An 11,453-nucleotide genomic window follows, 5' to 3' on the forward strand; every position below is an offset into this window, starting at 1 on the left:
CATGTCTAGAGAGACTAACACTATATCAGGCTGAGGGAGGGATTCTTCTTTGCTAAGTCTAAATGCTTACTGTTGATCTGAAAAAATAAATGGAAAAACGTTTGGAGACATTAGATAAAGCCTGTTTTCTTTATTATTAGTATTATTATTATTATTATTATTATTATTATGCTGAAATCTTCTCCAGAGAGGAGCAGAGAGGAGGGGGGTTGTAATATTGCTCAGCCTTCCATTTTTTCATAGATATTAGCTTTTTTTATGTTAGTACTTGCAGCCAAGAATAATACTGTTGTTGTAAACCCAACACAGTCACAGGGTAGCAAAAACACGTCAGACGGATGTTTATACACTTTTGAATAACAGTTTTAAAACTAGCAGCAGTTTTTTTTAGTAATTTCTCTATTACTGTTGAATCTGATGACCAGGGTTCCACTAAATGTGTGTGTGTGTGTGTGAATACACTGTTATGAGTATGCCTGCACATGTCCGCATCACACACTGGGGCATGATAATTTCCTTAATCATAGAAGGATTCTCAGAGGAAGAGATTGTAATATAGCCAATTACTCTGCCTTCCACCATTAGCAATGACAGATATTAGTTTGGGAGGTAGCAAAATTAGGAAAGATATCCTCCGTTGTTGAAATTCAGAACTACAGAAAACAAAACACGTCCTTACTGATTCATTTAACTTTAAAGGAACATTTTGACATTTTGGGTGATATGCTTATTTGCTTTCTTGCTGAGAAATTTTTATTGCTCTGGTGTCAATACGTTCTTAGCTTTCCATAAGACTGGAAATAGGTTTCCAGGCAACCAGAAGAAACTCCAGGAAGTCCCTGGTCTAGGATATGAAGTACTCAACGAGAGCAACTACAAATGAGCAGCTAATGATGAAGTAATAATTAATTATTCAAGAAATGACGGAACTGCAGGTTCATAGTGACCACAATACGAGTTTGACATCATTGATCTTCTCCTAGCTCTTGCCAAGAGAACATAAACGCACATTTCCCAAATGAAACTATGTTCCTGGTTGATATTCAGAATACCTACACAAGGTTGAGAACTCTCACAGCGGGGGAAGCAAAACTGTAAAACCTTTTAAAATTGTCATCATAGACTCTACTAATTGCTTTTGATTGCCAGACAATTTCTTTGTGTAGTCACCTCCAAACATTCTGAAAAACATCTCTGCTGTGAGATTTAACAAGCTGTCCGCAGGCTTGCTAGTGACCAGAGTAAGTCATTAGTGTCTCTCTCTCTCTCTCTCTCACTCTCTCTCCTCTGTGCTTGAAGGAGAATGTCATTAGCATCTCTCCCTATGTCTGACAGGGAGTCAAAAGAGCATCTGCCTCTGTTCTGCTGATGTCACATCCTCTATCTCTCATCCCTCGAGGCCCTCAATGGTGTTGGGCCATTGGTTGACCTGTCTGCCATCCGTTAGGCCAATCGCAATCACAGAGGTGCTCTGTTTTATTTCAGTGGTGGAGCATGTGAGTCAAAGAGAGGCCTTAGTTGGAAGGAGGCTGCAACACGCAATATTTGCAGGGCACACAGATGTACAGATCTAAAGGCTTTTGATCACCTTCATGACTACATTGCCAGGAGCCTTGGAGCCTTTTGCTGAGAACAGAGAGATGGATTCAGGCCTGAAATGACTCAGTTGCTTATTCCTGTGTGGGAGCAGGAACACAGACTGGCAGACATCTGGACTTGTATGTACAATTATAAAATGGCTCAGAGTTCAAATTTGTCCCTAAGTTTGACAAATTTCTGAAAGTCGTTCCAATTCAACTTTCAGCTTTTCAGAAGTGAATTGAAGTGTGAATTTTAAATCTTAAAATTCACACATTTAAAACCTTAAAATTCACACTTAGCACTCACAAACCTTAAGCCAGAACACAGTGAACAAAACACAGGGGTACCTTGAAGTATTATGTCTGTAATTAGGAACTAAATCTTCCCTGTGACAGGTAGCATAGTTTAACATAGCAATAAATAGTGTTTGGATTCCTTTTTGGGCACAAAATATTTCTTTTGAGATTGATAAATTTGTGTTATTTAAAGCTGCTGTAGTTTTATAGTTGAAATCAGTATGTGTCATTTGAAAGGGGCTGCTTGTAGTGACGAGTCCACAGAGGATTGTCACCCAACTCTCAGTTCCCATCAGCTTTCAGGAGCATTTTAACATCTTTCAGCTTATTGTTGTGGTCATACTGCAACTTCACTGTTTTAGTCAAGTCTCACTGCTTGCATCTGCGATGTTTCCAGCAGCAGCAAGCCATTTTCAGCAAAAAGGCTCTGATATCTCACTGTATGCGACCCACCCAGCACAAAAAGGAAAACATACAAACTTGTTGAATACAGCAAGCATTTAGCTGCTAAAAGGCCAGGAGGAAATGAAGACCAAACCAAAACTAAAAGGAGAATCGATATTGGATCCATAAGGTGTCATTACAGTTGAGGTTTTCCTCCTCCAATAAACCTAAATGTCAATGAATTGATACCAACTATGGTCACTTCAATATACTGTGGTATGCTTTTTATATTGTTACATCATTTTCATTTTTATGGTTGGCATGCTGAGCTACTTGGAGTTGAAAATCTTTTTTGTTTTCTTCACTCTTGAATAAGCAGATTCTGACAGTAACAGATGCTGCATGTCTATGTAGAACTCAACTATTCAAGTTTTTCGGCCATTAAATCACACTGTAAGGGTTTAACATATTCTACAGTATATACTCTTTCCTAACAAGCAACTCACTTAATTTGTGTAGAGTATGATAGAATAGCAGATGTCCTCATTAGTCCAGGAGATACAAACTCATCAAATTAAATGCTTTCTGAGTAAATTACACTTATGTATTAACACAATATACAGCACAAGGTACATGTAGATGCACATGTTGTAAAGCAGAGCAAGGATGACTCATTAACATTCATTCAAGGAGCAGTAATATTCCCCAGTAGCTCTTATCAGGGTACACTGAATACCTGAGGAAAACTCGTTTACCACTAATCCAAGGTGAATACTAATACAGATAAACTCTTTCACACACAGTTGACAAACTTATGGAGGAGGGAAGTCCAGTCTGTGTCAGAGAGAGTTAAGGATGGAAGTCTGATAAGTGGGTGAGGGGGAAGGGAGGGCTAGGTGGATAATACATGTGTGGTTGTATGCTTGTGTTTGCATGTCTGATGCTCTGATTGTCAATGACTGCCTATCTCCAAACGGTTCCTGCACTCTGCATAGTAGCTTCCTTACAATAATGGCAACCTAATACTGTTGCCTGCAACAGTGTGACCCCGCTGGTAACAAGAGTGACTCCTGTTTGTCAGCTGTGTGAGGTACTGTAGACGCACCTGCAGCTCTGTGCCTGTGTGATCGACCTCTGTGCTCCACCCTCCACTCCTGCTAATTGAAACAGATGGAAAAGTTGAGGATGGTGAGGAGGCGCCCCGAGGGAAGCGGTGATGAAAGGAGAAAAGAGGCACGGAGCACGTCAAGGCCATCAGGATAGCATGCAGAGAGGACCCTCTCACTTTTCCCGTACATGTAAACAAACAGTGTTTACCAACTGAAGCAACTTAATGAGCAGTACTGAAGGCATGACACTGAGGAACATTTTTGTTTGAAAAGCAAAGCTCATCAAATTATATCACCACATCTATTATCATTTCAATGACCCTTATCCAATATACTCAAGCTTGTGCTAGCAAAGCGCAAGTCCTCAGAGCACCTTAGAAAATTTATGGAAGGGAAGTTCTGACTTGAACAGAATAAACTTAACTTCTCCTTTCATTCTTCACACCATTTCCTTCTGTTCTTAGTTTGATAGCTTCTTGTGTATTACATCGCGCTGCTTTATTTTTCTGCTGCTTGCTCTACTGAAGTTACTTGAGTATTGCCTACACATATCCTGCTCTCATGACATTGTTGCATTGGCTATTTCAGTCCTCCATGTCAGTGCTGTCTTGATGCTTCAGGAATTAGAACTTGTTGTTTCAGCTTCTGAATAAGAATAATACTAACTGCCTAAGATGAATGCACAAATGAAGTTTAAGTGTCAAATTTATTTGTATATCTGAATATCACTTCCAGGCCTGAAGCGGCAACAGTTTCTGAAAGGGGAAAACTTTAAAGAAATCTTAAGATCAGAGGAAAGAAACAGAATGGATCTTGTCAATTCAAAAAGAAATTTTGCCACCTCAGTTTCTGGAAATGCAATAGGAGCAATAGGGTTATAATGGACCCAATATTAATGAAACAAACTTAAGTCCAATAAATAAAAGTAAATACAATGCATCTGTGAGTGATGCACTTCACATAAGAACATTGCTGAAAGACAGTGGTAGTCAGTAAGCTTTTGGTGATTATTAAGGTGTGAAAAAATATTTCTTGGCAATGATAATCACATTTAGTTATTTAGAAACAAGCAACAATTAAACAGCATCAGTATTCATTCATTCACCCTTAAATTCTGTCCTACCTGAAGAGATGAGCAGGAGGAGAAAACACTGAGTCCCACCAGCAAATTTAGTGCACAAGAACAAAAGAACAGAACGATTCTGTCATAAAGAAGCAGGCAACTCCAACCACCATGAAGGAAGATTCTGTATCTGCTCCTCTGAAAGTCTAGAAAGAAGTTGAATCTCTTGCAGCTTTCTAAGCAGACGCCTGGGAAAAATATGACTGCTGCTCTCAGGCTGTCGACCCAACTACTCTGTCTGCTCCTCTGCATGTCTGTTTGTGTGTATGCGTGTGCGTGTGTGCGAGGAGGGTATGGCGGCCTCTCATTGTTGTCCATGGTAAGAGGATCCTGGCCAGCGAAACAATACCTGGCCATTCAAACAGAGATGAACAGACTTAACTGAGTCACACTGAGCTGATCTCAGCCAGGCTAGGACAGACCTGTGGGGGTGACTGAATACCTCCTCTGTGAGAAAAAGAAGGAGGCAAGTCTTTCAGCAACTGGACAGTCATTAGCTATCAATGTGTGCTTTTGTGTGTGCACGTGTGTGTTTCATCATGAAGCAGGTTCAAAGGTCCTCCAGGGGAGTTGAAGGGGGTGATATGGCTAAGGGGGTCCGACGGAGATGAAATTAGGAATAGGAAATGTAGCGAATAGAGTGAAAATGATCACCTTTTACCTGTGGGTAAACTCTCCCTCTCTGCAGAGGTAATCCACACTTGCATTAATAATTGAGGAATGTGTGTGTGTGTGGTTCCCTACGCGCCTGAGAAGAATTTGCCCACTTTTTATCTGTACCATGCACTAAATATCTGCCCCCCTGTATTTTTTTTTGTTTTTGCATTGAAAGTCAGCAAAATTTTGTTTCTCTGGCTGGCAATTTACCAGATCTGAATTAAGCGAGTAAGGATTTACTTCTTCTAATTACCACTCTAAAGCTGTGGCGTGACATCTTTATCAGTAAACTTAAGTACACTTACACACACACACACCCACACACATATGCACAAAACGTTAATATATTCTGGCTCAAATGTCCTAATATTCCTCTCACTCTCCCACCTGAGAAGGGCAGTGCCTGTCACTCATGCCAATGAGATTTCTGGGTATTTAACAGTCTGGAAGTCAATCCTCTTCAGCCTCAAATTGATCTCATCTCAAATGGAGCCAAAAAAGACAATTTACATATTCATGGTGAAATGAAACAGTGCTGACTAAATCTGATGAGGGTCACCTTCAAGCAGAGCAGCAGCTGATCTCAGGTGATCAGTGTCAAGTGCTTCCTATATGGAAAGAATAAGACAGAAGTCAGAAAGTTTGTGGGATCTCAGTACACAGCCAGCATAACAAATTCTGTGTTTTACATACCTGCAGGTTACTCGCTCCCTTACTAGGGAACTATTTAGATGAAATGAGATAGTAATTGCATGGCTCTTTTATTACTAATACAATTTCAGTCCTCATTTGTCCTCTTTTGTCTTTAATTCACTTTAAACCAACGCACCACTCGCCTCGCCACTCTCCAAGGACCTCTCGGAATGTTTTTGAATATGTGTGTTTTCATACCATCACAACTTTACCCCCATCTGCAGCTGTTTTCTTTTGTTAACAGTTTTATTTTGTTTGACAGTTATATTTTGTAGACAGCAAGAACTTGTACATATCCATCTGTTTCACCAGGGACCACGTAAGACTTTTTGTCAGCGAGGTAGATGCTGCATTGTCATCAAGGAAAACATGGCACTAGCCTCTGTACACCCAACAGAAAGGATGTGTGTGTGGGTGTATTAGACCACAGTCTGGTGATTGATCATTCTTGTTTGAAATTGTTGAACATCAGCATATTTAAACAGACAGATTTTCTGTATATGAATGCAAAACGATTTAGTGCTATGTCTCTTAGTGCTTAGCACTTTTAGCAATGAAGTGCTGAAGAGGTATGAGTCTGTTGAATGAAATCTTATTCAACTTGACAAAGTTTACAGTCACTAATGGAGCCAACTTCTTCAAGTTCAGCTCGTGAATGTGATGACGGATATAAAGTCAAAACTTCAACTATGACATACACACCAGCAAGAGTTGTTTTACTCCAGCCTGAGCTCAGTGTCACTTCACAAAATGTGAAATAGCCAGCGCTTTAAAGATCAGATGAGACAAATGAGAAGCACCTTCAGCACCCAGAGACAGACAGCGTAGAAAGACAGGGAATGGCTTTTATCGAGCGTGACACAAAGAAATGGGATCTGGGTTTGTGGGCATTGGAGTGGTAATTGATTCAAGGATCTAGATCTGCTCAGAGGCTAACCCCAGGAACATTGTTGTACGGGAGCTGATATGCAGTGTGATAGCTTACACTCCCGCTTGACAGATAGCAAGTTTCAGCCCCGTTAAGAGTCACTTCTCAGTCTGATTTGGCTAATAGTTTGCCATGCTAATTCAGAGTCAAAACTGTAATTGCACATTTTATATTGCTACACTTGTTAGTTCATTTACAGCCCTTCTCTGCTTCCACACTAAATGAATTCCACGTGATTAAAGCAATCTGGCACTGGAAATGGTAACAAGAACGATGAGCAGTAGGCCTAATGTAGTCCTCTGAAGTTAGCATGGAGACAATGAGCCTCATTAGGAAGTTGAGACAAACTAATGACGAAAATGGTGCCATTTTATCTTAACCCCCATGATTAGCATGTACTAGTAGTATGAGCAATTAATAAATGATCTGTAACACACAGTAATGAGTTTGTAAGTCAGGATAAAGCCATTTTTAAGTGAATATTTGCATCTGTCAACAACTCCTGTGAAAAACTTGAAAGGAGAAAGGAGAACTTGAGAACAGAATGGATAAATGATTACCAATCTAAAAGCTTTAATCTTATACAGTTAGGCCCAGAAATATTTGAACAGTGACACAATCCTCATGATTTGGGCTCTGCATGCCACAACACCTGATCAAGATAAACTCTCAAATGGGAAAATAATCATTAAGTCAGCTCATGCGATTTGCATTCATTACCGTTTGTGGTTCCAACGTCATTAGGAGTGATTGGGTCACATACTGTAACTGAGCAAAGCACTGAAGCTCCTAATGAAGAGCCTAACAATCTTGCATGCTCGACTGTGAAGTATATTCTGTTTGCATTTATCAGTGTGTGACAACAGGTTGTCCTGTGAGATGAATCACAAATTCATTAAACATGGCTTTCTATAGTGATATAAATGGGGTATAAAAGCCACCCTGTTGCTAATTTATGTAGCATGACAACCACACGAAAACAAATTGCCAACCTGAATGACGTAAGTCAGAAGTTATTAAATCCACACAGTGCTCTGTGTTATTCTTTTTTGATCAATCACGAGAAGGTAGGTAGGGATGTCTTGCAGCTTAGTGGGTTGGCTATGTCTGTTTCAATTACAAATGATGACAATGCAAAATTCAAATTGGAAAATGAAAGAAATTACCATTTACTTTCAAAAACTGCATTTGCATGAATATGGAAATATAGACGTGAGGAGCTGGTCTTTGTGATTATGCACTCCTGGTAGATGATAATAAATTCAGACAGAGTTGTTTACAATCAAAGCAGAGGGTTTTCTGTCCCTGAGGAAAAACTGAGCCAAGGCACATCTCAAGGTGAGCCGAACAGTGGAATGGAGGAGCTGTGGTGATAAATCTCAACTTCCATACATCTCATGTAACACCCATTTGAATATTTTAGCTTAGCTCTAAGCACACACCAGTTATCTCATAAACTCACAGATGCAGCAGAAACTCCATTTTGAGAATAAGTGATCTTGCTCAGAGCAGGCCTGTTCCTCTTGAGTCATCTCTGTGTATCTCTCAGGCCCGTCTGGCTGCATGACGAGAACAGGGGTGATGCAGGAGTCAGCCTGAAAAAAGAATAAATCACTTGTGGAAGCAGCTTTGCAGTGTGGCAGCAGATGACAGCCGGAGGGTAGTTGGAGGATGGCAGCGGGCATGAGGGCCACTCAGACTGCCTTTGTTTATAACATTACCAGGCAGTTGTGGAGGAAATGGTTGCAAGGGCAGGTTGTTCTTACCACCAGTAGTCCATCATAAGAAAGCAGGGACCGCACAAGGACACATCATCTGGATCAAGGGGGCGGGGGGCTCATGGCTTTGTGGCTGATGGTTTATCTGACTGTCAGTAGTGTGTGTGTGTGTGTGTGTGTGTGTGTGTGTGGTGGTGGAGCAAGGACGAAATGACAGTAATGCTCATTTCGACTGTAATGTCTCTTAAGTGTTCTGTGCACAGGTGACGTGTAGTTCAAGAGAACATTTGCTCTATGTTTAGTACAATGAGAGCTTCAGTATGTGAGCAGAGGACGTCGACAAGAGTGTGTATTACCCCAGCAGGTCCTCAAACATTTATGAGTTCTTCAGCTCATGTTGCTCCACAGAGGCCTGTTAGATTTCATTGCATAATTCTGTGCTCTGTTCCTGCCTCTATTGTGCCAATGAACCTCTGTTTATTTGCCAGGATGTTTCCTATGACTGCTCCCTCCGCTCACAAGCCAGAATAACAATGACTTTTCATCATCGAAAGAACGGGCTGATTCCCGTTCATACAGCAGATTGTTGCAAAATGTGTTCACACAACTGCCTTAAGCAAATACCTCAGGCTGTCTTCATGTCATCTTGCTATTAAAACTAAATTAAACTGTATTTTTATGCTTTCTCATATCATTCTGACAATATGTGTAATAACTGCTATTTATCACAATGGAGTTCAATTCTTCTGCAAAATCTATCAAGAAAACCACAGGCTATGAAACACTTTTGGTATTATTTACTATTTGCCCTGATTCATCACTATATCCTCTGTCAGGAGCAACTTCAAAGTTGTTGTGGTGTATGCTGCTCAAAATGCATTTGCGTGATGACAAGATAATAGCAGGCATGCTCATTTATAGCTGTTCTGCTGTCAGGGCAGAGTTACATCAAAGTATTAAGTATTAAGATTTATCATCCTGCTTCCCCTTCTCCATTCCCTTGATTTTCTTTCACTTGCTCTCTATCTATTTATCTATCTATCTACCAAAACAGTCTTTCTCAAGCAATTTGCAAGTTACAACAACAAGTGAGAGCATAAGATGTAATTTTCTCACCAAAACAAATGACAGGAAGAGGCAGAGCTGGGAAAGTTGGTGTAAGGCAACCATGTGAAGCCAACGTGAAATGTACAGAAATGTCACATAGCTAAACTGAAATTTCACATGTGCAGCAGGTACATTTCAACCCTCAGTGTTCCCTTAGTTACAGCTGAATGAATTGTGTAGCATATTCTGGGAGATCAGAATTAACAGAGATTATGTGTAGAAAAAAAAAAAAGATCTTTTTCCCCCTCAACAAGACTATGAAGACTTATATGTGGAAGATAAGGAAGAGGAACTGTGATCTAATGGTGCCCACTAGTGGTCAGATCATTGACCTGCACCTTATGGAGCACAGATTAGTGGTCCAAAAACACTTCAGTATTATCCTTCACAGTTTAACTCACAGTTTCAGACTATTAATATTGTGTGAAATGACAAACTGAAAGAAGATGAGAAAAAATGTGTTTTTCCACAGATAAATTGCTGTTTGTTTGCTGCTGGCTTACATATAAGTGGACTCTCCACTACAGGTTTCCTTCTCTTCTTGTTTCTGTTCTGGGGGATGAGAGTTGATAGTAGACCACACTTCCATTGGCCTACAGCAATCGCATTATAAGCATATAGACTCATTTTTAAGTGTGCGCACATAAACACATACAGACACGTTCTGCCAACAGGCTGTGAAAAAGGATGTTCAAAGCAAAAAGCTGCAAAAGATTCACACACACACACAGAATAAACTCACCCAGCGACAAGGAGGCGATCAAGACGTTTGGGCTTCACTTTTGGGGAGCTGTCATGAGCTATCAAAAGCCGTGTAGCCTCTACCTCTTGGTGTCCTCTCTCTCTCTCTCTCTCTCTCTCTCACACACACACACACACACACACACACACACACACACGCACAGAGTAAACTCAGAAGGCCCAAATCTACTGAAGAGAATAGTTTTTATGGAAGGACAATCCACCTTATGTAAATTTTCCCAACTTTCAATCCAAAGTAAACATTGTCCTCTCCAGTCATGAGAACATGGCAAGTAATACTTAGCAGACATATGGACACAAACACATAAATGCATAAATACACGCAGGCAAACACACACACACACAGGCAGGGGTGAGGACCTTTCTGTAGGCTCAGTTGCTTCAAGCTACTTGTTCTGCTCTGTGTTTGTCACTGACAACAGTTTTCATTTACTCACAGGAAAAGGTCAGAGCAGTCATCATTTACTGAATCACAGTGTAGGCAGGGCTGTGTGGCACACAGACTGTGATTTATCCATAGCGGCTCCACTCATTGCTCTCCATGAGACATGTTTGTCCATTAGCTGGGCTGTCTGGCAAACAACCGCAAAAGTTATTAGTGGTGACAAAAAAAAAACAAAAAAAACAAACCAAAACTTCATTCTTACCTGTCTTTGATGTATGCATGCATATGAATATTAGTGCATAATTGTGTGTTTGTGTGTGCACTTGCTTTAGTTCAGTTGGTCAGGTATTACAGTAGAAAATGCTACTTCAGGCAGTGAGCCTGCTTCCTCCCCTTTCTCAAAGGTCACATGGCTTTTTAAGCACACAGTGACTCAATACATTACACACATGACATAAATAAAGAAATAACAAAAGAGTAATAATAAGAATGTTAAAGGAAAAAATGACTTGTTCTTTCATTTATTAGTCTTTGTCTTTGTCCATTCCATTAATATGGAGGGGGTGGATCTTTACTGCAGCCAGCCACAAGAAAGTGATCAAGGCGTTTGGGCTTCACTTTTGGAGAGCTATCATGAGCTATAAAAAGTTGTGGAGCATCTGCCTCTTTATGTCCTTTATCTCAGTCCTCTCTCTCTCGTTCTCCCTTTC

The sequence above is a fragment of the Scatophagus argus genome, chromosome 7, assembly GCF_020382885.2.
Source record: "Scatophagus argus isolate fScaArg1 chromosome 7, fScaArg1.pri, whole genome shotgun sequence".
Lineage (NCBI taxonomy): Eukaryota > Metazoa > Chordata > Actinopteri > Scatophagidae > Scatophagus > Scatophagus argus.